The sequence below is a fragment of the Bombina bombina genome, chromosome 3, assembly GCF_027579735.1.
Source record: "Bombina bombina isolate aBomBom1 chromosome 3, aBomBom1.pri, whole genome shotgun sequence".
Lineage (NCBI taxonomy): Eukaryota > Metazoa > Chordata > Amphibia > Anura > Bombinatoridae > Bombina > Bombina bombina.
Window position 1 is genome coordinate 999,927,562 of NC_069501.1, and position 27,272 is coordinate 999,954,833.

At 40.3% G+C, this 27,272-nt stretch overlaps 1 protein-coding gene across 1 annotated transcript in view; it reads right to left on the reverse strand.

The window, feature by feature from the left end:
- Positions 1-220: 220 nt before the first annotated feature.
- Positions 221-27,272, reverse strand: part of LOC128654298 (retinol dehydrogenase 7) — a 120,760-nt gene continuing 93,708 nt past the window's right edge. Inside the window, exon 6 of the mRNA XM_053708159.1 lies at positions 221-627. The gene's annotated coding sequence lies outside the window, so the exon portion shown is untranslated. The remainder of the gene's footprint in view (positions 628-27,272) is intronic.

Genomic DNA, 27,272 nt, shown 5'->3' on the forward strand with positions numbered 1-27,272 from the left:
TTCTCTCACAGCACATGACTTTTTAATACATTTCATCCGACTCCATCCGACATGAAATAACCTCCTACCATAGCCGCAATATTGACTCCTCTAAATCACTGCAAATTTTCATACTTTTTTTTCCAATCACTGACTAGATGAATAATAGGCATAATTAATATATTTTCTTAGGATAATACATAATATATTGCATATACATATATTTAAATGAAGTATAAAATAAAGTATTTATATGGTTTATTCATTTTTAGGAAAATTGCACATTGAAAGTCTGTTTATGGCTTTTGGTTTATATAGCCATGAGAGCTACTGAAATTCTATTAGCTGATTTGAGTAGTCAATAGAATTTCAGTAGCTCTCATCCTATTGGCTGATTTGAACAGCCAATAGGATTTTAGCAGCTCTAATTCCTATTGGCTGATTTAAATTTTTCAGCCAATAGGAATGCAATGGTACTCCACATTTGATTTATGGACCTCCGCCTGGACCTCCGCGCATCTACCACTCCGCCTCCGCAGGGATGAAGAAGATGCCAGTCCTGCGATGGATGAAGATGGAGCCGCCTGGATGAAGGTTGAGCCGCCGGGATGAAGATCGTTCAAGCGGGACTTCAGCTACTGTGAGTACCTAAAGAGGAGTTAGTGTTAGTTTTTTTTAAGGTTTTTTTTTGGTGTTTTTTTTTTTTTAGATTAGGATTTGTGCATTTCTTAAAAAGAGCTGAATGCCCTTTTAAAGGCAGGAAAAAGAGCTGAAAGCCCTTTTAAGGGCAATGGGTAGCTTAGTTTTCTTTAGAGTTTGTTTTTTTTTTATTTTGGGGGGGTTGTTTGGGTGGTGCCATTATACATCATTGTAAGATGTGATTAAAGCGACAGTAAACCTACCAAATAATGTTTTATAACTCTGTCCGTAGTGCACAATTATATAACAGTAGCTTAGCACCAGCTTTCTAAAGCAAAGGACTTCTGAGATATTTTATTTACAAAAATGAATTTTACAGAGCACTGCTCCTGGCTCTACTCAGCTGGTCTGTTTTTCCTGAACACATCGCGGGCACGCTGTCTAGTCACAGCGCACCCGATTGTGCCATTAAACTGAATGAAACCAGATGCGGCATTCTGTAAAATTAATTTTCGTAGCAAAATATCTCTGAAGTCCTTTGCTTTAGAAAGTTGGCGCTAAGCTAATGTGCAGAATTATATAACACTATTTGGTAGGTTTACTGTCCCTTTAATATTCCATATCCATATAATTGAATATGTTCACATTTGTTTCCAATGAAGTTACTATAGTTACTGAACTCTTTGGTGCAAAAAACATAAGGAACATCATAACATCTAACAAATTATGATGTATGAGGAAATGGCTTGATTAAAGCTTAGAAACTCGCTACATATGTTTCCATTTTTAAGAATTTTTTATTTAATCAATGTTTTATTTTAGTTTTTGTTACCTGTTAATTCAAGCGGCTATGGCACAGTATATACTTTTTATTGCTCCTGTTGCAGTCAACAGCTATTAGAGATCACACCTCCAACCAAAGACATGCTGAGAAGGTGGATCACGAGAAGGTTGAAATAGATCGGACCTTCTAGAAACCTGAGGGTGTGCACCAGAGGTGTCAGTCAGCTGGTGACTGATAAAATCCAGCTTGCTTATCTAGCACTATTCAGTATATAGTGCTCATCCAGGCCGTTCACTCTTAATGGTCAGATATATGCCTATATCTTACCTGACTAATACTAAATACTAAGTCTGTTTCATTGTCCTTGTTTTTAAATAAATACATTTTATTCATTGTATCCTGGGAGTATCCTTGTGAGCCGTGGAGCTTTATACCTACCCGCACCATCACTAAGAGCTTAGTTATAGCTCTCCTTAATGTGAGTATTGTTCCCTATGGGGTTGGATTATTTGATCCTACATACTTCACTATATTATTTTATTTTTGTCCACGCACAACTTCATGTGATCCTCTACAATCAAGCACCTGAGCCACTTCCCTTTGTCCACATTGGTCTTTTTTGTTTATATCCTTGCCTTGTTGCACTATGTTGTATTGAATAATAGTACTTCTGTTGAATGCTATGTTCTCAGGATATCCTATATTGAAGAGAATACCTAGGTAGGCTTAGGAGCATCAATGCACTACTGGGTTTAGCTTGTGATTGGTGGCTGCACATATATGCCCCTTGTCTTTGGCTCACCAGATGTTTTCAGCTAGCTCACAGTACTTAATTTCTGTTCCTGAGTCTATTCTTCAAAAAGGATACCAAGAGCACAAAACAAATTTGATAATAGGAGTAAACTGGAAAGTTCACTATTGCATGCTCTCTCCCTCTCCCTTTCTGGACATGAATAGCTAAAGGTCTCTGGGCTGTCAAGATTATTTAAGAATGCTCACCAGTACTTCTATGTCCCAGGTGTAATTATCTAAAGCCACTTTTTATTCTGAGAACAGGGTGTCTCGTTAAAAGAGGTGTATACTGCATTTTCGTATGGGAAGAAGATGCACACATTATGAAAGGTCACAATGATAACTGTGAATTTATCAGGAAAGTGGCCCCTGCTCATCAGTAGCAGTCACCCCAGGAAAGTGGCCCCTGCTGGCCAATAGGTGCCTAGAAGCCGCTGCTCACCAATAGATATCCAAGCACTCTGGGAATATGGGCATATGGGCCAAGGGACCCAAAGAAAGTGGGCCCTACTAGGCAATAGCCATTTATGAACCCTTAAAGGGATAGGCCAGTCAAAATTATTATGATTCAGATATAGCATGCACTTTAAAACAACTTTCCAATTTACTTTTATCAAATTTGCTTTGTTCTCATGGTATTCTTTATTGAAAGCTAAACCTAAGTAGGCTAATTTGCTAATTACTAAGCCTTTGAAGGCTGTTTCTTATCACATTGTATTTTGATAGTTTTTCACAGCTAGACAGCGCTATTTCATGTGTGCTATGTAGATAATATTGTGCTCACTCCAGTGGAGTTATTTATGAATCAGCACTGATTGGCTAGAATGTAAGTCTGCCAAAAGAACTGAGATAAGGGGGGCAGTCTGAGGAGGATGCAAGGTAATCTCACAGGTAAAAATGGTATTAATATAACAGTGTTGGTTATGCAACACAGGGTAGTAAAGAGATTATCTTTTTCGAAAAATAAACTTTTTCAAGTAGACTGTCCCTTTAAGGAAAGTGACCTTTGTTCTCCAATATGTACCCAGTTACCCTGGGAAAATGGCCCCTGCATGCCAATAGGTGCATAGGAACCCAGGGAAAGTGGCCCCTTCTCACAAATACATGTTTGTGTGCTCCGAGAAAGTAGAATAACGGAAACACATTCTTTCCTTAGAAAATCACGAGCAGGAAAGAAATAAAGAGCTAGCTGTTCCCAAACATTTTTTGATTCTAAAAATGCCAATACAAATAATCTTTCATATACAGGGATTGCAAAGGTAAAGAAAAATTGGAGAGGGACTTAAAAACATAGGTTAGGTTGAGGTTAGAAAGTAAGAGGATTTTTGAATTAGGAACTCTCACTCCTAATGGTTTAAACCAAGAATTAGAGATAGGCTGTTTTTTAATTTAATTTAATATTGGTATAGAACTTCTTATCCCATCTGTTGAATATAGGTTTCTTTTAGATTCTTTTTAGATTGTTTGCTAAGGTTTAAAATATATTTATTGTCTTGATATTTTAAATATATTATTTATTTCATCTATCTATTTTAGCAGAATATATTATGAATTTATAATAAGCTTGAGAAAGGCATCCAGCCGAAATGCGTTGCTCTTTTGCCCTATGTGGGCTTCCGTAGTTAGATGCGCCTTGAGGTTTCTGCCGTGAGTTATTGTCGGTAGTTACAAACTGCTACATTAAAACACTAAGCAGCATTCCAGATTGCCACAGTATCTGCAGACAGGGAGTCATAGAATGGAGATAATCTCATAAGAGTGGATCTATTTGTGAATCACTTCCTCATGGTGTAAGGATTTAAACCTAAATAAAAAACTTGGTTGTACTTTTGACAAGTTCCCTTTGTCTCACTACAGGCTTCTCTGGAATCTGCTGCTCACCTGAATACATTATATTGGATTTGAACTCGATAAGGCTTATTAACTGTTTTTATTTAAATTTTTTATATTTCTGTGATTTTATATATTTCCGTGATTTTGTTTTAATTTTTATTGTGTACTTTACCAAATAAATTGTGATATATTTACAAAAAACATCCATACAATAGGGTGAGCATGGTATTTTAAATATATATAGCGAATGTACATGTGCATGCAGTCCCAGCCAAAATAGACACACCTAGACAAGAGCAGGGCTAGCTATAAAACACAAAGCTAACCAAAGTAGGACAAGGCAGCACTAAGTACAAAAATTATCGCTTTATTGTGTGGCCGGATTTGATTAACCCAGTGCTACACTTGTATTTGTATATGTAATTTTAGCTAACACAGTGCTTAACTTTGCAATAACGTTTGTTCATAGTATGCTTGTCTGAATAAAAGCTGCTATGTCAATGTTTTAGCTAAGACTGTGCTAATTTGCATATTAAAATTGCTATAAAATGTTTGATTAAAAACTATATCAACAGTAAGAAATACATTCTTTCAGAAAGACACTCACTATAAATGAATGTAACCTCTCCTATACATACAGGAGCTTCTTCCTGCCTGCTCTCCTCCTGCTTGTCTCTCCCATGCCAAAGCCACTGCTCTGCCCCCCGCCTCCCAACACAGCACAGGTAACTCCCTTTCTTAACTTTCTTTCTACAGCCACTGCCCCGCCCCCCAGCCTCACAGCCCTCCCACCTCCCGGCACCTATTTAATGGAGGTCGCTGCTGCCTTAGTTTGAGACAGCAGCTTCTTCCTGCCTGCTCTCCTCCTGCTTGTCTCTCCCATGCCACAGCCACTGCCCTGCCCCCCGCACCCCAACACAGCACAGGTAACTCCCTTTCTTAACTTTCTTTCTACAGCCACTGCCCTGCCCCCCCGCCTCCCAGCCCTCCCACCTCCCGGCATCTATTTAATGGCGGTCAGTGCGCGACTGCACAGTGGCCGCAGCGCTGGTGCGCCAAAGGCAAGCCCGTCAGCACCCATCCGTGCCTGGACCATGCCCAGCACCACGAACCCTGGCTCCTACAACTGCCGCCACTATAACGCCAACACCCTCCTCCATCTCAACACCGGTAGATCATCTGCCTGCCACCATGCATCCCTGACGAACACCATAGGGCCCAACTGCTCCTTCTCCTCCCTCCAAACCACTAACCCGCCAGTCACCTCACACAAAAACAACCGCAACCACCTCAACTGCATCCTCCTCAACACCCGCTCCGTCCACAAGCATGCTGTCGAAATCTGGAACCTGCTCGACTCCACCTCCCCAGACGTTGCCTTCCTCACTGAAACCTGGCTGAACCCCATATCAATGCCTGACATCGCCATCACCATCCCCAATGGATACAAGATCTACCACAAGGACTGCTGCAACCGACCCGGAGGAGGCATCACCATTGTCCACAAACACACCCTCCATGTCACAACCAGCTCCGACTACCACTCACCAGGCTTGGAACACCTACACTTCAAGATCCAGGTCAGTCCCAACACCACCCTCATCTACAGACCTGCCGGACCTCGTCCTACCTTCTGTGACTCACCGACCTCATCGCACCCCACGCCCTCGCCTCAACAGACTACATCCTCCTTGGTGACCTCAACTTCCACCTAGACAACCCCAATGACCACAACACCACCAACCTCTTAGAAAACCTTGGAACCATCGGAATGAAGCAACTCACCAACTTCCCAACCCACTTAGCTGGACACACCCTCGACCCTATCTTCTCTGCAGGCAACCAAATCTCAGTCAACCACATCACCGAACTCCATTGGACCGACCACCATTGCATACACTTTTCCTTCAACAAACACACCACACACCTCCGGCAGCACCACCCGCCCCACAGAAACATCACCAAAGACCAACTGCACTCCACCCTGAACAAGTTCCCCCCAGATACCTCCACAGATGCTAACTCCTCCGCCTGCAAACTCCACCACTGGTTCACAGACTGCGCCAACACCCTTGCCCCTCTCAAGAAACCGTCCAACCGTCAACCCACCAACAAGGCTAGTTGATTCACCACAGCCCTCCAGGAGTCCAAACGCCACTGCAGGTGATTGGAAAGGACCTGGAGATTCAGCAAGACTCCTGTGAATAAAACAGCCTACAAAGAAGCCATCTATACCCACCACCACCTCATCAAAACCACCAAGAAAACAGCCATCCAAGATAGAATCAATGCCAACGTCCACAACAGCAAGGAGCTATTCACAGTCATCAAGGAATTCTCCAATCCCAACAGCGACACCAACGACATCCTGCCCTCCCAGGACCTCTGCGATAACCTAGCAATGTACTTCCACCGCAAGATCGTCGACATCTATGACAGCTTTGCACCACAGAACTCACCCACCACTGCCTACACACCAACTCCCACTGATACCTCACCCAAATACACCACCGCCTACCCCCCACGGACCATCTAGAGCCCCCTTACCACAGAGGACACCATCAGAATCATGAGATCGATCCACTCTGGAGCACCCTCAAACCCATGCCCGCATCACATATTCAACAAAGTGGGTTACACCATCGCCCCCGAGCTCTGCAGCACCATCAACTGCTCCATCAAAACCGGCACTTTCCGGGATGATTGGAAGCATGCAGAAATAAAACCCCTACTGAAATACCCACCGCTGACCCTAATGATCTGAAGAACTACCGCCAAATCTCTCTCTTTTTTGCGGCCAAAGTCATCGAGAAGTCCATCAACGCGCAACTCGTTGACTACATTGAGTCCAAAAACACCCTGGACCCCTCCCAATCTGGTTTCAGGAGCAACCACAGCACCGAGACCGCCCTCCTTGCCACCACAGATGACATCCTCACCCTACTCGACCGAGGAGAGACCGCCGCCCTCATTCTCCTAGACCTCTCAGCAGCATTCGACAGTGTCTCCCACCTCACCCTCAGCACCCGCCTACATGATGCCGGCATATGCGACGAAGCCCTGGAATGGATCACCTCCTTCCTCATCAGCAGAACCTAGAAAGTTAGACTCCCACCCTTCACCTCCAAGCCCACAGAAATCAGCTGTGGTGTACCCCAAGGCTCTTCGCTGAGCCACACCCTATTCAACATCTACATGGCCCTCTCGCCGCAATCGCCCAACAACACGACCTCAACATCGTCTCCTATGCCGACGACACCCAGCTAATCATCTCACTCACCAGGGACCCCACCCTGCCAAGAGAAACATCCACGAAGGCCTGACAGCAGTCACCACCTGGATGAGCTACAACTGCCTAAAGCTGAACACAGACAAGACTGAAGTCCGCCTGGAATAACTCCTGGTGGCCCACAGCCCTTAGACACCCTCCAACCTCCACGACCATGCACGAAGTCTAGGCGTCATCCTGGACTCATCGCTCTCTATGGACCAACAAATCAACGCCGTCTCCTCTTCATGCTTCCACACACTTCACCTGCTACGAAAGATCTTCAAATGGATCCCAACCGAGACCAGGAAGACTGTCATCCACGCCCTCATCAGCAGCCAACTGGACTATGGCAACGCACTCTACGCCAGCTCCACCATCAAGCTCCAAAAGAGACTACAGCACTTCCAGAACGCCTCAGCCAGACTAATCCTCGACATCCCTCATCAATGCCAGATCACCAAACACCTGCGGGACCTGCACTGGCTCCCCATCAACAAAAGAATAGCCTTCAAGCTTCTCACCCATGCCTTCAAGGCCCTCCACAACATCGGTCCCAAATACTTGAACCACCACGTTACCTTCTACACCCCCGCCAGACAACTTCGATCGGCCGACCAAGCCCTCGCAGTCATCCCCCGCATAAGAAAAACCACAGCAGGAGGCAGATCCTTCTCTCACCTGGCAGCCAAGATTTGGAACACCCTCCCGCTGCACCTCAGACAAGATACTGTCCTAACTAAGTTCAGAAAGGACCTCAAGACCTGGCTCTTCGACTGAACTGCAACTCTTGAGACCCTTACGGTTGAATAGCCGCACTTTACAAGAACCAGATAGATAGATAGATAGATAGATAGATAGATAGATAGATAGATAAAGGAGTGTAATCTTTCATAAATATTCTATATATAAATGAGTTAACTCTTTCATATACATCTCCTATATATATATATAAAGGAGTGTAAACTTACATATATACAGTATCCTATTAAAAAAGGATGTTTTTAAATCTTTCATATGCTTATCCTGCAATATTCAAATATATAAGATTTATAACTGTATAACAATATTCAAATATATGTTTAAATAAAGTTCTTCTGCAATATATAAGATTTATAACTGTATAACAATATTCAAATATATGTTTAAATAAAGTTCTTCTGCAATATATAAGATTTATAACTGTATAACAATATTCAAATATATTCTGCAATATATAAGATTTATAACTGTATAACAATATTCAAATATATGTTTAAATAAAGTTCTTCTACAATATATAAGATTTATAACTATGTTTAGTGGAATTAAAATAATAACAAATGATGTTATATGATTTTCTGTAGTGAAAACTAAAATGGAGATTTATTCAACCTTGAATTAGTAGATTCTAAAATGGATGCTCATTGCAATAATTTAACTGCATATGTTAAAACTTGTATAACAAATTTTCAAGGCTATGTACAAATTGCTTATGCTAGAAAAAGTTAGACAAGTTTTATTGATGTTATAATGATGCCAAAACCACCTTGTGATAAACAAAACAAAAGGCAGGTGACTGACAGGATGTTATAGAGCATCTCAAAGGATAAGATTTGGCTGCTGGAAGTCATTTTGAGTGGTATGTAAACTATTGTTATTAAAAGCAAACTTAACTTTAACTCTGTGTGTATTTTGGATTTAAATTAATTTAATTTGTTATTACTTCTGTAAGCTAATTTTTTTGCATAATAAAAATTTATTTTTAAACAATATTTCTCTCTCAATACCATTTCTTATTATTGTACTCAGGTACTTTATTTATAACAAATGAGACCTGTTTCACTGATATAATATTTAAAGGTCAGTGCTTGGAAATCATATTTTAATATAACTGTGCTTTAAGACCTTATGGGGGATATTTATCAAAGGTCTGGTGGACCTGATCTGACAGTAAGGATCAGGTCCGCCAGACCTCATTGAATGCGGAGAGCAATACACTCTCCGTATTCAGAATTGCACCAGCAGCTCTTGTGAGCTGCTTGTGCAATGCCGCCCCCTGCAGATTCACGGCTAATCTGCCGCCAGCATGGGGTGTCAATCAACCCGATGCCGCTGCTTCATTAGGCCGCAGCTTCATAACTGCTGTTTCTGGCGAGCCTGAAGGCTCACCAGAAACACGGGCCCTCGAGCTCGATATGGAGCTTGATAAATGGGCCCCTATGAGTGAATAAGGTGTGAACCACTACAATTGGCATCCCTGGGTGTCTTTGAGAGATAATATTTGTTTTATAAGTTTTATTATAATTCACTTCACTTGACTTTAAGCATATTCATTTTACAGTTGTTTCTACTTATATATGGGGAGATGTATACAGACCCATGGTAATATTATACTGGTAGTATCGTAGCAGGTGGAATATACATAAGGACATTAGACCCCACTGTGTCTACTTCAAATGAACTGTGGTTTAAATTACAGGATGTGATTATTATTATTCCTATATGCTGAGTGTTAGCAGCTTTATAAGCATTTTACAAAGGGAATTAGCCGATAATTGGGGCATTGCAAGTATATCACTGACCTCCCAGTGTTCTGCCTTAGGTTGTAACTAGCATTTAATAATCAGGTTCAACTGTGCACATATGGTGGATACAATTATCTATACATACAAGATATAACCTAAGGTTGATACTATACGAATAACATTTTATGACGATTAATTATATTGATGTTACATGTATGTAACGATAGTGTTACAATAGCATTCTAAGTTTATATCACTGGATTAACGTATAGAATAACAACCTGAACTTGTATACAAACTATTCCATTATCCACTAAATTTGTACCCTGGTATAAATGCGACGGATGTAAATATATACAAGATATATATATAGATTGAAACTTTCATTATTCTTTTCCACATCAGTGGTTACCAAAGGCAATTTACAACTAGACCAGTAACACATCTTAGGTCTTTGTAAACCACAAGTTACCGGTTCAATTTAATAGTATAATCACTCATAATATCTAACAAGCTGCATCAAGCAGTATTATTCAACATATGGCACATCCTAATAGCGACAGCTAGCTTGAGGGCAGCTCCTTAAAGCAACCCATTAAAGATACCAGTAATATATAGACACAGCCACTTGAGAATATATTGCTACCTTTGTATACATACAATATCTAATTGCATCCTAGATCTGAATTTACTCTCTTTTGAGACTCCCAGGACCTACATATCTGTACCCCTAATACATGATATATACTCTGACTATGGATTAAAATCTATATCCAAGGTCAAATTTATGATACTATGTATACTCTGTACCAATATTGAAGTGGAAAACACTGTTTTTGTGCATCAATATACATATAACCCACCACCACCTGTGTTTTCAGAGTTGTTTTTCGTGTGTATGTGAATTATTTTTAATTATCCTAATAAAGGTTATATTTTAATTTGAAGGTTTCCCCTCCTTCAATTTACCTGATAACTAATCTATTCAATAGGCCCTAAGGAATGTGAGTGCTACACATGTGTACATAACTGTCAGCCTTTGACTGACATATTTGTTTAATGTATAATGTTGTATTTATATTTTAGAGTTTTGGCATTGGATCCAGTAGAGCTCCAAAGCCAAAAAGAAATCTCTCTTTCCATTCAATTTTAATGGACGCTTTGTAAGCAAAGAGTATAGGATGCCCGATTTATCCACTCAGAGAGAGAGGATACTTCTGTTCTATTCCAATATCTAGGTATTAAAGGCATTAGCGTAGTTCAACATTAGTTTAAAGAGTGTTTCAATCTACAAGGGATCTGGATATTCTCTTGTATGAGAATGGTTATAACATTATGTTGGAGTGGGCATGCGACTACCATTTGCATAGCATCAATCACCAAAGACCAATAAGTCTTAAGGATTGTACATTCTCACCAGATTTGTAGCCTCCTCGCCACAACCTCTCAAACACCTGTCTGAGCACATTGGGTAGATATGAATCTCTTTGGAGTAAGGTACCACTGTGTGATAAATTTGATATTGGTTTCTACAGTTGTTGTGGACACTGAGGATTTATGCATAGCATGTCTTTATCATGGATTGTTCAGATCTTCTTCCCATAAGAGGGATTATTATGATACCATCTTAATGTTAGCAATTTGTAGCAGATTTATAGAATTCCACAGGCAGGGCAATTAATAAGGCATAGATTCTCGAAGGAGGTTAAAGGACTACCAAAGTACTTTTTATCTAGATGTGTTGCAATGAAGTTCCTTACCTGAAAATATGATAACCAATGATTGAATGGAAATAGGAAGTCCACCTTGATAGCATTAAAGTCCTTTAAACCATCATCACACAAAATAAGGTAGAGTGGTATGTTGGTGAGTGAACCATTGAGTCCTATTGGTGTTAGTGTTAATCCAAAGGGTAGAAGGGGGTTGTTTAGTAAAGGCATTAAGGGGGATGGGATAACGGAGATTTGTGCTTTCAAATAGATTATTTTATCCCAGATTGATAGGGTCTCTTAGATCAGATGTTTTTTCTATGTTGTTTATCTAACCATCACTGGTTCCCCAACCTTTTATTCTGAGTGAGGTTATTCTTATTCCTTACTGTTGATTCCACAATACCAATGTAATATCCTCCCTAGGTGCATTGCATAATAATAAAGTAACGAGTTTGGTGTACCTAAGCCTCCCCTATACCTAATATTAAACATAACTTGGTTGTTTCATCTTTGCTTTTTGTCTTTCTAAATAAATTTGTCTAGTAGGCTCGGCAGATTTGTAATATATCTGGAATGGGGCCAGACAGATCCCGGGATAGTTTGAAAGTAATAAAGAATTTTCGTCAGGATGGAAATTTTAGTGGTGCATATACAACCTATCTATGAAAGGTGATAATGAGAATTCCAGGAGTTCTGTTCTAAAGCTATTTCTATGAATAAAAAGGTTTAGTTAACATTAAAGAGCAACTGGGATTCAAATGACTAAATCCTCCCAAAGTATCAAATTTCATTCTGTGCGCATTAAATAATCGAGTATGGATTTCAGAAGAGATATGCATTTGCAACATTTCGGATTTTGATTTATTAATCAATCGATTTGACCATTTACCATCTCTCTTTAGTTTCCTCTTTAAATCGAACAAAGATGGTGTGGACAAGCAGGATATAATTTGATTACTTCTAGGAGGCGATTTACACATTTTTGGAAGAAAAACTATGTCTTTTGAGGGGAACAAATGTTCATGATTGTGATGGGCTTTCCAAAATGGAGGCCCACTACTATTAACATTCTACCCTCTATATCCGATATTTATGAGATGAGGTTAAAAGGGACATACTTCCTAATAAAAATAGCTTCTCTATTCTTTTTCTGATTATTGGAGCTAAAATAGTGTTGAGTATAATAGTATTTAGATAAAAGAGGTGTTTCAGGAATCTTAAAATGGGTCAGCCTTTCTTCTATAAAAGTCATGAAAGACTTGGGATCATTTCTGTGAGCAAAGAAACCTTTCACGTTTTGTGTTAGAATTTTTACCCGGCGAGTCTGAGCTTTATTTTCCCAGTGATTGTACCATTTCCTTGGGAGAGTAAACTCAGGTAAAGGTGCCGCTGTTTCCCAAACATATTAATGAAGTATCACATTATAAAAAAATCTGCTGAGGGAGAGAAACAGTAATAAAATGTATATTGAGGTGTCTATGACTATGTGTCCTTGAAACCCTATCAAGGTTTATAAGTTTCAATGGTTCTGTAAGAACAAACATCAAACTATGATAAGTTTAACTAACAGTTAAGCTAGAAACTGACTAACTTACTAAGGGCTAGACTCCAAGTGGCTCACTAACTGTAGTGCACAAGAGAAAAGGGGTTTATTGTGACTCTTTACGCTTGTCAGAAGTAGGGTGCGTATTACAAGTTGACAGTAAACACATTTGATTGAGCCCAATTTAATTTAATGAGCATCTGAGAGTTCCAGTTAAAGGGATAGTAAACACCAACATTTAAAAAAAAAAAAAATAGATAATCCCTTTATTTACCATTCCCCAGTTTTGCATAACCAACACTGCTATAGAAATATACTTTTTACATCTGTTATTACCTTGTATCTAAGCTTCTGCTGACTGCCTCCTTATCTCAGATCTTTTGACAGACTTGCATAACAGGCATTTATTTCTGACTCTTAAATAACCTCACGTGCATGAGCACATTGTTATCTATATGAAACACATGAACTAACGCCCTCTAGCTGTGAAAACAGTCAAATGCATTCAGATTAGAGGCGGCCTTCAAAGGCTTAGAAATTAGCATATGAGCCTACCTAGGTTTAGCTTTCAACTCAGAATAACAAGAGAAAAAAGCAAATTTGATGATTAAAGTAAATTAGAAAGTTGTTTAAAATGACATGCCCTATCTAAATCATTAAAGTTTAATTTGGATTTTACTATCCTTTTAACTGTAACGCTCTACAAAAAAGTTGCACAAAACACACAAAAATTACATTTAGAAGTACAGTTACAACCATAAAAACACTAATAAAAATTATATTAAAAAAATATTACATAAAAAAGTTATAAGGGCTCAAAAGATATGAGGTCTCAGGTGAAAAAAGGACTGCAAAGGGCTTTAGCATAGAGATACATACATATACATGTCTAAAGATGCATATGTATGTGTGTATGTATATATATATATATATATATATATATATATATATATATATATATATAAACAAAAAGATATGAAAACTGCGCTATCCTGATGTCATGTAAGGAAACATACCAATAAATAAATAAACAAATAAGACTCACAATAACAGTCAAAATAAATTACAAATATCAATTGATATTTTATGCGAATAGTGCAAAGTCCATAAGATTGTATAAACCTGAAGATAGGCAGCTGAACTAGATGATTGTGTGAAAGCTCCCACTATGCCTCCACTAGATGAATATGTATAGAAGTATTTTGTTCTGCGCCTGTCACTTACTTCAAAAAACCTCAATCGATATGAGGTAAGTAATCACCCTTCAGAATATATCCTCATAGGCACCTGCAGTTCCTTCGATTGGTTCGTCAGAGCAGCAGCCTGGAGATTGCTCAAAAAGTGCTGTATGTTGAGGCGGTGTATATATATATATATATATATATATATATATATATGTGTGTACATATGTATTTATATGTGTATATATGTATTTACAGACATATCTACACAAATAAACAATATTCATATTTAATAAAGTGTTTAACTATGTATTTAGGGGAATATATTATAATTATTTTTAAATATATATTCATATAAATTATATATATATATATATATATATATATATATATATATATATATATATATTGTATAAAAAACATCATATATACAGTATATAGAAATATGTATTTATGAATAAATAGAACATATTCTTCTATATGAAGAACATTGGAATGTGAAATATTTATATTTCATGTTGGGTTAGCGCACTTGAGAAAAATGTGATCAGGTTTGTGAGTGAGTAAGGGTGTTAGGGTCTACAGGGGAATACGTTAACACAGTCTTGCACGAGCTGGAGCGATAAATAGGACTCCTCTCATAATCTAGCCCTAAAGGGGAAATTGCTGGAGTGGCTTTAAAACTATAGTAAATAAGTATAATTTATAAAAGGAGCGCTATAGGAGGCACTTTGTAGAATGAGTATCTAATAGTGGAAGCCTGATCTTTATATGATGAGCAAACCTATCCTTTATTGAACTTTATTTGCCTGCATCTCAGGGGAATCATTTGAGAAGTATATTTGCCCAAGTTCAAGCAACTTCAATCATTGACATCTTGTCCTAAGGAATTTCCTGTTGGAGGCTTTTGCGTTACCTTCTTTTTGGGTTTCTTCTTCATTTTATGTTTTCCTCTGGGGTTTTGGACCTGGTTTGTTGGGTTTAGATTGATTCTGAGAGTCTGAGGTGTGCAAGCTAGACAAGAGAGAGGTATCCTGTGAAGGAAGGGACATGCCCTTTTTTGGGAAGAGAGTTCAATTTCTTCAACCATGGTCTCTCATTTCTTTTTTGATACATTGCGTTATATTTTGCAGTATGATTATGGCTTATGGCCGAAACGCTTCACTTTACTTTTTTACAGCTTGTTGGTGGGTCCTCTTTTGATATGGATGAATAGAGTTTGTAATTTAACTCCACATGAATGGAGCCGATCTGGACTTCTTTTGCACCTTTCTATATTCTGCATCATGTCATCCATAAAATCTTTTGTAGGAAGACCACATACTGTATATCTGCCTTTGTCAGGGGTGTAGATAATTCCTCTATTTGTTCAGTTATTTCCATCTGGGTGCTGGGAGTGAGTGCACTAGTGATGTGTTGTCTGTTGCCAGGCGTTCTAAAGGCTTGCATTAATTACAGTATGTACAAAGAATGTTTTATTTGAAGCTGACCTGGGAGCTTTATCTTCTCTAACAGATTTTCTCAGTGATATGAGGAATAATATATGTCAGTTCAAGGAGTAATATTAATGCAGTGTTTACAGGCACAAAGTCCACAACTTTTATTTAATACAAGATCAATATTAAACCAATGATTAGCATTGTAATCACGCTGAATATTTTTTTAGTTGCATTATGAAGCCCACACGGTAAAACTTGGACAGACTCCAGAGATGAATAAAAAAATTTTTTTTTTATTGATATCTGACAAAAGGTAACGTTAATGCAAGGAGAGGGGTTAATAGTGCACTTTACTTTCTATGGGATGCATCTCGCAACTTGCAGGAACAGATCCTTTTTTTAGAGAATTCCCCTGCGAGTGTCAGTGTGGTTTTTCACATCTGGTCTGATGAATGGCCACAGTTTCTAGAAAAGCTGCACAGACCAATTTGCAGATACCCCTAATAGGTAATATTCAAGGAAGATAAAATAAACAAACTGACAAGGGTTTTCTAAAACAGGTGGACCTCGGTTTACGCCGGTTCAATTTGCGCCATTTCAGAATAACAACCTTTTTTTTCAGTCATGTGACTGCTATTGAAAAGCAGTGCACTAATTAAAATAGCAAGTAGGTGGAGCTGTCCGCTTGTGTTGCAGCAAAGTTGTGCAAGTTTAGCAGACAAATTAATCTGTGTACACAGAACAGACCTTAGCTATCGAGCAACAAGATCTAGCAGCCACTTCCTTTTTATCTTCCTGCCCAGCTGCTTGAGGTGAGGGTGCCTAACTGCCTATTAATCACTCCAGATTGAAATGCATAGAATAGGTGCAGACCCAATATTATCTAACATGCTAAAAATGCAGAGAACTGATTGCAGAAAAATGCAAGTAAAAAAATGTTTTTGTTCATTAAACTTAGTTTGATGATAGTCTGTTGTGTGATTATTTAATTAGGTTTATAATGCTGTTTAGCATTTAAAGTCTTCATTTCAGGGGGCGGACCCGGCCGAGGAAGAACATGGCAGCATGTTAGAGAAGCTCCAGAGCTCTTAAGTCCGGTGGCGGGTCGACCAGGGGTAACAAGCAAACAGAAAGCAGCAAACTGGTTGCAAAAACTTTCTAAGGAAAACTCGGGAGAGATAATAAGCAAGCAGCGCCTACAGACTCCTCAGCGCAATGCCTCATCACGAGAGGCCGGGATTGCGGCATAGTAAGAAAATGGCAAGCTAACAGTTGGTGATGCAGGCAGTTAGCAGACGGCAGCATCATCGCAGCGCAGCTCGGAGGAGACACAAGACCTGACAACTGAGCCCAACAGGCTATCTGGGAGACTTGCTGGAAAACATTTACACTCAGAACAAGCACGGCCAAACCCAAAGCTGACCACAGGTACATGTGAACTTTACACGCTATTGCTGTTAAGAGTGTACACAACAGAAGGTAGTGCCTTTTCACCCCTACAGCACAAACTATACTTTACTGTTGCCTGCCACAACGCCTGGCCATCACCCAAGCATCAGGGTACACTGTACCTGGCGACCCAAGCTAGCACATGGCATATGAAAACTGCAGGGAGATATGACAACATTTTCTATACAAGGCCACATAAGACCAGACCCTGCTTTGAGTTCAAGGCCCCTATTTAAGAAAGGTCTTGCGGACCTGATCCGACACTGCGGATCAGGTCCGCAAGACCTCGCTGAATGCACAGAGCAATACGCTCTCCGTATTCAGCATTGCACCAGCAGCTCACAAGAGCTGCTGGTGCAACGCCGCCCCCTGCAGACTCATGGCCAATCGACCGCCAACAGGGGGATGTCAATCAACCTGATCGTACTTGATTGGGTTGATTTCTGGTGATTCCTGTCCGCCTGCTCAGAGCAGATGGACAGGGTTATGGACCAGTGGTCTTTAGACCGCTGCTTCATAACTGCTGTTTCTGGCGAGTCTGAAGACTCACCAGAAACACGGGCCCACAAGCTCCCTACGGAGCTTGTTAAATGGGCCCCCAAGTCTATAGTAACACAAGTGCAGGAAAAAGAGGTTAAGAGAGACCCTCCAAATAATTCTGATTTGCTCAGGCCTGTATACTGTTGAGACCTTATTACCAGGCCCTGCAACAACAATATCTATAACCATATTGAAAAGCATCCCCTGGCTACCAGTTATCAAGATACACAGGAGGGACTATCAGCACCACAAATAAGCAACATGGCATCACGCAACAAACAAAAAGCAGACAAAACAGCTAAACCATCTGCTACTTTAGCTAGCAAGTTAAATGCCTTCTTCAAACCCTATGATGGGTCAAACCCCACCAACATGAGCATGGCTCTTGAGGACCATACTGACAGAATAGAGAGCAACTCAGATGACAGAGATGAACAGATCATAACGCTTACTAAAGCAGATCTCAACAAGCTGCCCACGAAAGAGGACCTTTCTTATTTTATGACCCAGGTCAATCAAGCCATCAAAGTGAAAAGAGAGGTCACCGCACTGGGGCATAGAGTTATGCAATTGGAGGAACAAGTAGAAGACACATCTAAGACTTCAGATAACATGGTGACAACCATAGAACAACAGAATACTGTGATACTGCAATTACAGGCTCAAGTGGAAGATCTTGATAATCGAGGTAGACGCCAGAACCTCCGCATTAGGGAAGTACTGGAGCAAATACATCCAGCACAGATAGCTTCATACCTGCAAAACCTCTTCAAATACTTATTAGACCGGACAGCAGATGAAACCATAGTACTTGACAGAGCCCATAGAGCCCTGAGAGCCCCGACCCTCTAAAACAGCACCCCCAAGAGACATTGTTCTGTGCTGCCATAAATTCACAGACAAAGAAAGAATATTACAGGCAGCACGGAAGAAATCACCCATCTCCTTTGGAGAGGACACCATACAAGTTTATGCAGATCTTAGCAACCTAACCTTAGCAAACGCAAAGAGGCACGCTACCTGACTATGCACTTATTGGATCTTGATATCCCATATAGATGGGGGTTCCCATTTGCCATAAAAGTGGTAAAAGAAGACAAAGTTTATAGCTACAGAGACCCTGAAAATCTAGAAACATTTTGTAAACAACTGGGGATCCCATAACCTTCTCTTCCATCATTGAAAAGTAGGAAACCAGGAGACAGATCCCACACCAACCTACCACCGAGACCACCGCGTTCAGAATGGACGACAGTTCCTAAAAAACATCCAGAATGAACGACAGTTCCTAAAAAAAACGAAGAAACACACCAAACAGCCCTCCTATTCGGAACGGTGATGAGGAGGATCCAACCTGAAACTGTTTCCTGTAGATCCTAGATCTCTCCTTACTATTAACAGGAGGCCCGTGGAAGGGCCACAGAACACTTTCATTCCATCCAAACTTGGACTATGACCCTTGAGATGTAATTAGTTTGTTGATACACTTGTTCATAGAGCATAGGCTCTTACATAATTGTTCTTTGCTTGAAGCTGTAAAGGATTTTCCAATCAGTTAAACATGAGAAAGTGATTTTACACCATAATTGCATGTATGGACAGGTTGACCACCTACTATTATTATTCTTTATTTATAAAGCGCCAACAGATTCCGCAGCGCTGCCCATGGGTACAAGGATAACAGTACAATGGAGAAACAATACGATAAGACAAAATTTTACAGACAAACACAGGGGGAATTGAGGGCCCTATTACCGTGGGAACTTACTAACCATCACCCCTCTGCCCAATCCCCGCTGGGCGAACCGCCCCCGAGACTGAGCTGGCTGTTTTTTCCCAATTTTTCTTGTCCTTCCCACTTTTGCCCCTTCTTTTTAAACTGGCCGCTCAATTCTCATTTTGGGTGGGGATTTAAACGCCATCTTAAACACTAAATTAGACTCTTCCTCAAGAAACCCCCTCTCTCAAGCACGAACCCCCAATGTGATTTACAATTGTTTGACTCAACTAGGACTGATAGATGTTTGGAGAATACAACACAATACCCAAAGAAACTATACATTTTATTCTCACCCTTGGGCAGTTTACACTAGAATAGACTATTTGTTAATTGACAGAAACCACCTCGTCGCCACTGATTCTGATATTCAACCGACCTCCTGGTCTGACCACTCACAGATCAGTATAGACCTGAAATGGCCCAACCACCCCATCACACCATTCATATGGAGAATGGATGACTCGCTCCTCCATGATCCAGCTACTAGAGTGGCGCTCACAAAATCTTTACAAGACTATTTTCAACTTAATATTACACCAGGAGTGGAGCCCAATACCATATGGGAAGCCCATAAGGCTATCCTGAGGGGAGAATGCATTAAGCATTCTGGAGGAAAACATATCATGAAACAATGGCAACCCTGTCCTCACTACTAAAAAACTTGGAGCTCAAACATAAAAACACACCAACAGATGCCACTACAATTGCCCAATTATTAAAAACCAGGCAAGACCTCAATAACATACTTATGAAAGAAGCACAAAGAAAAGCACTTAACATTAGGAAGTTATAAACGTATGAAGGAAATTGAGCAGGCCCACTATTAACTCTTAAAAACACAAACACTAAGATCCCAAGTCAACAAATTGGTGACGACAGATCACCAAAATCTATATGATCACCAAAATCTATATGATAGCAAACAGATAGCAAATTACTTTAGTAAATTATATTCTAAATTATATAACCTAGACTGTGAACACTTGCCTGAACACTTAGAATGTACGCGGGGCTACATAAGAGGAGCAGACCTCCTGACACTAGATCAGACACAAAAGGAAACCCTAGAGACACCCATTTCACTAATAGAAGTGCTCAAGGTGATAAGAGACATGCCCTCAGGGAAAAGCCCAGGCCCAGACGGCTTCACTAATGCTTACTATAAATCTTTCAGGGACATACTGGCACCACATTTACTCCGCTTATTTAACATGCTAGATGACCACTGGACATTATCTCAGGACATGTTGATGGCGCACATCTCAGTAATTCCTAAACCCAATAAAGACCCCACTGATCCCGGTAGCTACAGACCTATATCCCTCTTAAATACAGACGTCAAGATCCTGGGTAAGATATTGGCTGCTCGAATTAATGGAATCCTACACTCCCTAATACACACAGATCAAGTGGGCTTTGTCTCTGGGAGGGAAGCTAGGGACAACACAATCAGAGCAGTTACCCTGGCCCTTCATGCTAAACATAACGAGATCCCCTTCGTTATCATAAGGACGGATGCCGAAAAGGCATTCGACCGTATCAACTGGGAATTCCTCAAAGAAACATTAATATCCCAAGGATTTGGCCCTAAAATGCTAACGCATATATTTAGTTTATACTCCCACCCCACGGCTATAGTCAAAGCAAACAAAATGCTATCGGACCCTTTCAGCATCCATAATGGAACTAGGCAAGGCTGCCCCCTCTCACCAATTCTGTTTATTCTCACCATGGAAGTCCTAGCAACATATGTTAGACAGGATAAAGAAATAGAAAGAATTCCCATTGGCGGCCCACATCATTTTAAGATTGCCATGTATGCAGACAACATCTTGTTCACAATTGCTAATCCCCTTTCCAGTATCCCAAAAGTATTAAATCAAATAGATATCTTTGGCAGATTCTCCAACTTTTTAGTAAACACACAAAAATCTGAGATATTAAACGTCTCCCTCCCGGGCCACCGCCTTTCACTCCTTAAAAGATATTTGCCCCCTAAAACTCTAAGAGAAATCCCTGAAATACCTTGGCTTACAACTCTCCCCTAATATGACACAACTCTTCGATGAGAATTACCTGGCACTATCGCACAAAATACAAATAGATTTTAATACATGGACAACTAAACCGATCACATGGTGGGGCAGAACCCAATGTGTTAAAATGACCACTTTGCCCAGGATCTTGTACCTGTTCCAGACCCTCTCAATCCCAGTACCCAGATGGTTTACAGCACAAATTCAAAAACACATTAACCTATTCATATGGGGGAAAGTCAAGCCCAGGATAAGTAGGGATAGTTTATACAGATCATACGGAAATGGAGGACTGGGTTTACCATGCATAGCAGACTATCTAGATGCAATAACATTACAAAGAGTGATGGATTGGCATAGATCCAAAGACTCCAAGGCATGGGTGGCAATAGACTCACATATACTTAAAGCCCCAGAAGTAGGGGCTCTCTGTTGGGTCCCCAAAGACCTCAGACCACCCCAATGCACAGAATTAGCGATACATCGTGGAGTGTTTGAGTCATGGGAATCGATCATTAAAAAGAGGAAACACATATCAAGTACACGCTCACCAATGTTCCCAATCCCCAGAAATGCGGAATTGATAGGAGGTTTGGATAGGGGCCAAAGGAGACTAACAGAGTGGGACTACACTACTCCCTTAAAGGATTACTTTCTGTTATAATTTTTAAGCTAAACAACTAACATATTAAAGTTAATAAACATTAATTAAAACCTACTGACCTATATTTTCTCTAAAACGAAGTTTCATAACGTTCTAAAAGTTATATCTTTTATTCGCCGATGATGTCACGTTATCCTGCCCACTATTTTCAGCACTGCGTGTTCAAAATACTTAAACCAATAACTTTGTGTTTAAATCGCCATTTTGAAACCTAGGTATTGTAAACGGATTGGTACAGAGCAAAGGATACCCACGGAGTAGGTTTGGAAAACAAATACATTTGCAGACAAGATTTCTGATATACGGTAGAGATATGTTAATGAAATGCTATTGATAAAAAACGTATTTGGGGTAGTTAGTTAGTAACAGGCATAGAAAATATTTACTTACAGTGGCCCTTTAAGAGAATTCTCTAAACATGGGAAACTTAAGAGAGAGGAGCTGGCTGACATAGCAGGAGGCAGATATACTAGCTGGCTAAAATATTCTCAATTAGTTCACTTTGTACACACTTCCCCTTTTAGACAAGACTGCATGAGAGAACCCACTCCATTTGAGAACTATTGTTCCACTAAAGGAACGACAAGACACTCATTGTCATAAGCAAGGAAAATGATACAAAACGAACAAGCTAACCAACCTACACTCCACTGGCAGACTGACTTAGGAAACGATATACAGGGGAAAGAATGGAAAAAGATTTTCACACAAACAAAGAGGGCCTTGACCTCCCCTCAATCTTTGGAACTTAACTTTAAGGTGTTATCACGGTGGTACCTCACCCCCGTTAGGCTACAATCTATTTATCCGGAAACTTCAGGGAAATGCTGGCGAGGTTGCGATGCTAGAGGAAATTATCTCCACATGTGGTGGAATTGCCCCAAAGTTCAACCCCTATGGAAGGGAGTGGAACAGTACTTTAGATCACTATTAAATAGAGATTTCTCTCTAACACCTAGAATTGCCCTGCTGAATGATTTACCAGGGATCCCTTTTAAACTTAGACTCACCCTGCTTCAGATAGGCCTAACAGGAGCTAAAACACTAATAGCTCTGTACTGGAAAACTCCCCACACACCGACTATGACAAACTGGACAGACAAAGTAGCAGACTTGCTAATACTGGAAGAATACGGTTACACCAAAAGAAGAAAACTACACTTCCTAGCTGACATAAGATTCCTGTGGGAAGACGGAGAGGGACATTTGGACTCAAACCACACGAGCCTTGACTCTGGAAACACTGACTAGCCACAGATGTTCTGACACCGTTCTGTCCATTTTTCGTTCTTCCTCTTCCTCCTTCCTCTCAGAGACCAGGTGGGGAGTTGGGCGAGACTAAAAAAGGAGTGCTGGGTATCACAAGTCTCAATATGAAACGGAAAAAAAGGAGACACATAGTTCACACAGTTTTCTTTTTTCTTATAACACTTCCCTCAGGATTCAGAAACAAATTTATATTTTTTATTGTAAGTGACTGACAATTAATTTACTTTATATTTGTTGTTGTTTGTTTCTTTATTTTAACTGAGTACTACCTGACTGTCAGCCGTAAAGGACCAGCTCAGGATTCAACCCAACTGCTAGCGTGAAAAGTAAAAAACACACGCTAGCACACTGAGAAATATCCTGGACGTGACCCACTCAGGATTGAAGAAAGCAAATGTCCTTTTAAGAAGATAAATAAACTAAGAGAAATTCCTTTAGCAAGTAATAAAGCAAATGTCCCTTTAAGCAGGTTAGTAAATAAACAAGGATTCCTTTTAGCAGGTTTGGATAAGCAAGTGTCCCTTTAAGCAGGTTTAGTAAACAAACTGAGATTCCTTTTGGCAGGTTTGGATAAAGTAAATGTCCCTTTAAGCAGGTTAGTAAATAAACAAAGATTCCTTTTATCAGGTTTGAATAAAGCAAATGTTCCTTTAAGCAGGTTAATGAACAAACAGTAATATCTTCCTCTTATTAGATTTGAATAAAGCAAATGTCCCTTTATGATGATTATCAAACAAACAGATATTCCCTTTAGCAGGTTTAGATAAAGCAAATGTCCTTGTATGCAGGTAGTAAACAAACATAAAATCCTTATTAGCAGGTTTAGGCAAACTGGCAGAGAATATTCAGGCAAGGATTCAGGCAAGGAGACAAAAGAATTACTCACTTACAGGTCCGGTCCGGGAGATAGAAAAGAGAAAACAAACGGGCGCCAATTCAGATCTCCCGCCGAGATTTGAAGGCAGGGAGACTCTGACGTCAGGAGGAGAGCCAGATACCGCGTCACGTTGCTAGGCAACGTGACGTGATAGAGAGGGGATCTGTGAGCCGCGGCGACACGGCAATGAGCAGATCCAATTCATGACAGCACCCCCCTCTCAAGGACCCCTCCGGGGGACAGGACCAGGCCTAGCAGGATAAGCTTTGTGAAAGGCCTTAATCAAAGCAGGGGCGTGAACATGCCGGGCTGGTTCCCAAGTCCGTTCCGTGACCGGATAACCCTTCCAATGGATGAGATAGTATAGTTTCTTGCCACGAAGTTTGGAATCCAGAATGTGAGCAATCTCAAACTCAGGCTGTCCCTGTACCAAGAGAGGCGGAGGTTTGGGCAGAGATTTAGAAAATCTATTAGATTTCACCGGTTTCAGGAGAGAAACATGGAACACAGGGTGAGCTTTGAGAGTCTTGGGAAGAGCAACTCGATATGCAGTAGAACAAACTTGACCCAGTATTCGGAAAGGACCCACATATCGAGGCCCCAATTTGATAGAAGGTTGTTTGAGATGAAGGTGACGAGTAGAAATCCACACCTTGTCTCCAGGACGAAAATTAGGAGCCTTCTTCCGTCTGCGATCAGCAAAAAACTTGTATCTTTTAGAAGCTTTGGAAAGAAGATCACGTATTTTACGCCAATGTCGAGTTAATCTCCGAGCAGTTTGATCAGAAGCAGGATTTTCAGAAGAGGAAGTATACAGAGGAAATGTTCTGGGTTGAAATCCATAAGCTGCAAAAAAGGGAGAAGATTGAAGAGATGAATTGTAACGAGCATTATGGGCCAACTCCGCTAAAGGAAGATAACGAGTCCAATTAGAATGATGATGGTCCACATAATGTCTAAGGTAAGTCTCCAGACATTGGTTTACTCTCTCGGTTTGACCATTAGACTGTGGATGATGAGAGGTTGATAAAGAGATTGTAGTGCCAAAATGTTTGCAGAGCCATTTCCAGAACCGAGAAACAAATTGTACCCCTCTATCGGAAACGATGTCCAAAGGAAAACCATGTAATCTCACGATATGCAAAAGGAAAAGCTCAGAAAGTCCCTTGGCAGATGGAAGACCAGGCAAAGGAATGAAATGGGCAGACTTCGTAAACCTGTCAACCACCACTAAAATAGTGTTGTTTCCGGCAGAAAGAGGAAGGTCTGTAATAAAATCCATAGATAGATGGGTTCAAGGCTGGTGAGGAATGGGTAAAGGTTGAAGAAAACCAGAAGGGAGTTGACGAGGAGCTTTATTTGTAGCACATTGAGTGCAAACTGAGACGTAATCTTTAACATCTTGAGAGAGAGTAGGCCACCAGACATACTGTTTAAGATTCCGAGTCGTGTTACTGACGCCAGGATGTCCAGAGAGAGGACTATCATGAGCCCAATGGAGAATCTTTGGACGGAGATGTTCAGGAACAAATAATAAACCGTCAGGAGATTTAAAGGAAGAAGGAAGATCCTTTTGAGCAGACTGTAACTCCTGTAAACAAGAGGTTGATAATTGAGCTATGACTTCTTGTGGATGAAGTATGGTACCAGATTCTGGAGTAGAGGTAGATTGAAACTGCCTGGATAAGGCATCCGCTTTTATATTCTTAGAACCAGGTATATAGGAAAGATTGTAATTAAAACGTGAAAAGAATAAAGACCAACGAGCTTGTCTGGAATTCAATCGTTTGGCAGTTTGGAGATAAAGAAGATTTTTATGATCCGTGAGTATGGAAAATGGAAAGGTAGTACCCTCCAACCAATGCCTCCATTCGTCCAGAGCCATCTTGATGGCTAATAATTCCTTATTGCCAACGTCATAATTTAATTCAGAAGAAGTAAATTTCTTGGAAAAGAAACCTACAGGATGAATCTTACCCGTGTCAGGTATTCGTTGGGAAAGAACAGCCCCAGCAGCAACAGAAGAAGCATCCACTTCAAGGATAAATTGAAAATCCGGATTTGGGTGACGGAGTATGGGTGCAGAAGAAAAGGCCTTTTTGAGAGACGCAAAGGCCTTAATAGCCTCTGGGGACCACTTTTTACAATCTTGCCCCTTTCTAGTGAGTGACGTGAGAGGAGAAGTAATAGTAGCAAATCCTTTGATAAATTTCCTGTAATAATTGGCGAAGCCAAGAAACCGTTGTAGAGCCTTAAGAGAATCAGGTCTAGGCCAATCCAAAATGGAAGAAAGTTTATTCGGATCCATTTCAAATCCAGATTCAGATATTACATAACCCAAGAAGGGTATGGATTTTTGATGAAATGAACATTTCTCCAATTTGGCGAACAGATGATTGTCTCGTAACCGTTGCAAAACCTTCCTGACATGGTGTACATGATCTTGATAATTGTGAGAAAAAATTAAAATATCGTCAAGGTAGATAATGACGAAGGAGTTCAAAAAATCCCGAAAGATCTCATTGACGAAGTGTTGAAAAACAGCAGGGGCATTACACAGCCCAAAAGGCATAACCAGATATTCATAATGCCCAAATCGAGTGTTAAAGGCTGTCTTCCATTCGTCTCCTTTGCGCATGCGAATAAGATTATAAGCACCACGAAGGTCCAGTTTGGTAAATATTGTAGCTCCTTGAAGATAAGTGAACAGTTCAGGAATAAGAGGCAGAGGGTAACTATTCTTGACTGTGATTTGATTCAAACCCCGATAATCAATACAAGGTCGCAGTCCTCCATCCTTCTTTCCCACAAAAAAGAAACCAGCCCCAAGAGGAGAAGAGGAAGGTCGAATAAAACCTCTAGCCAAACTATCTTGGATATATTCCTCTAAGGCAACATTCTCTGGCCTTGAGAGCGGATACGTCTTGCCACGAGGGTAGGTTGCCCCAGGAAGTAGATCAATGGGGCAATCAAAAGTACG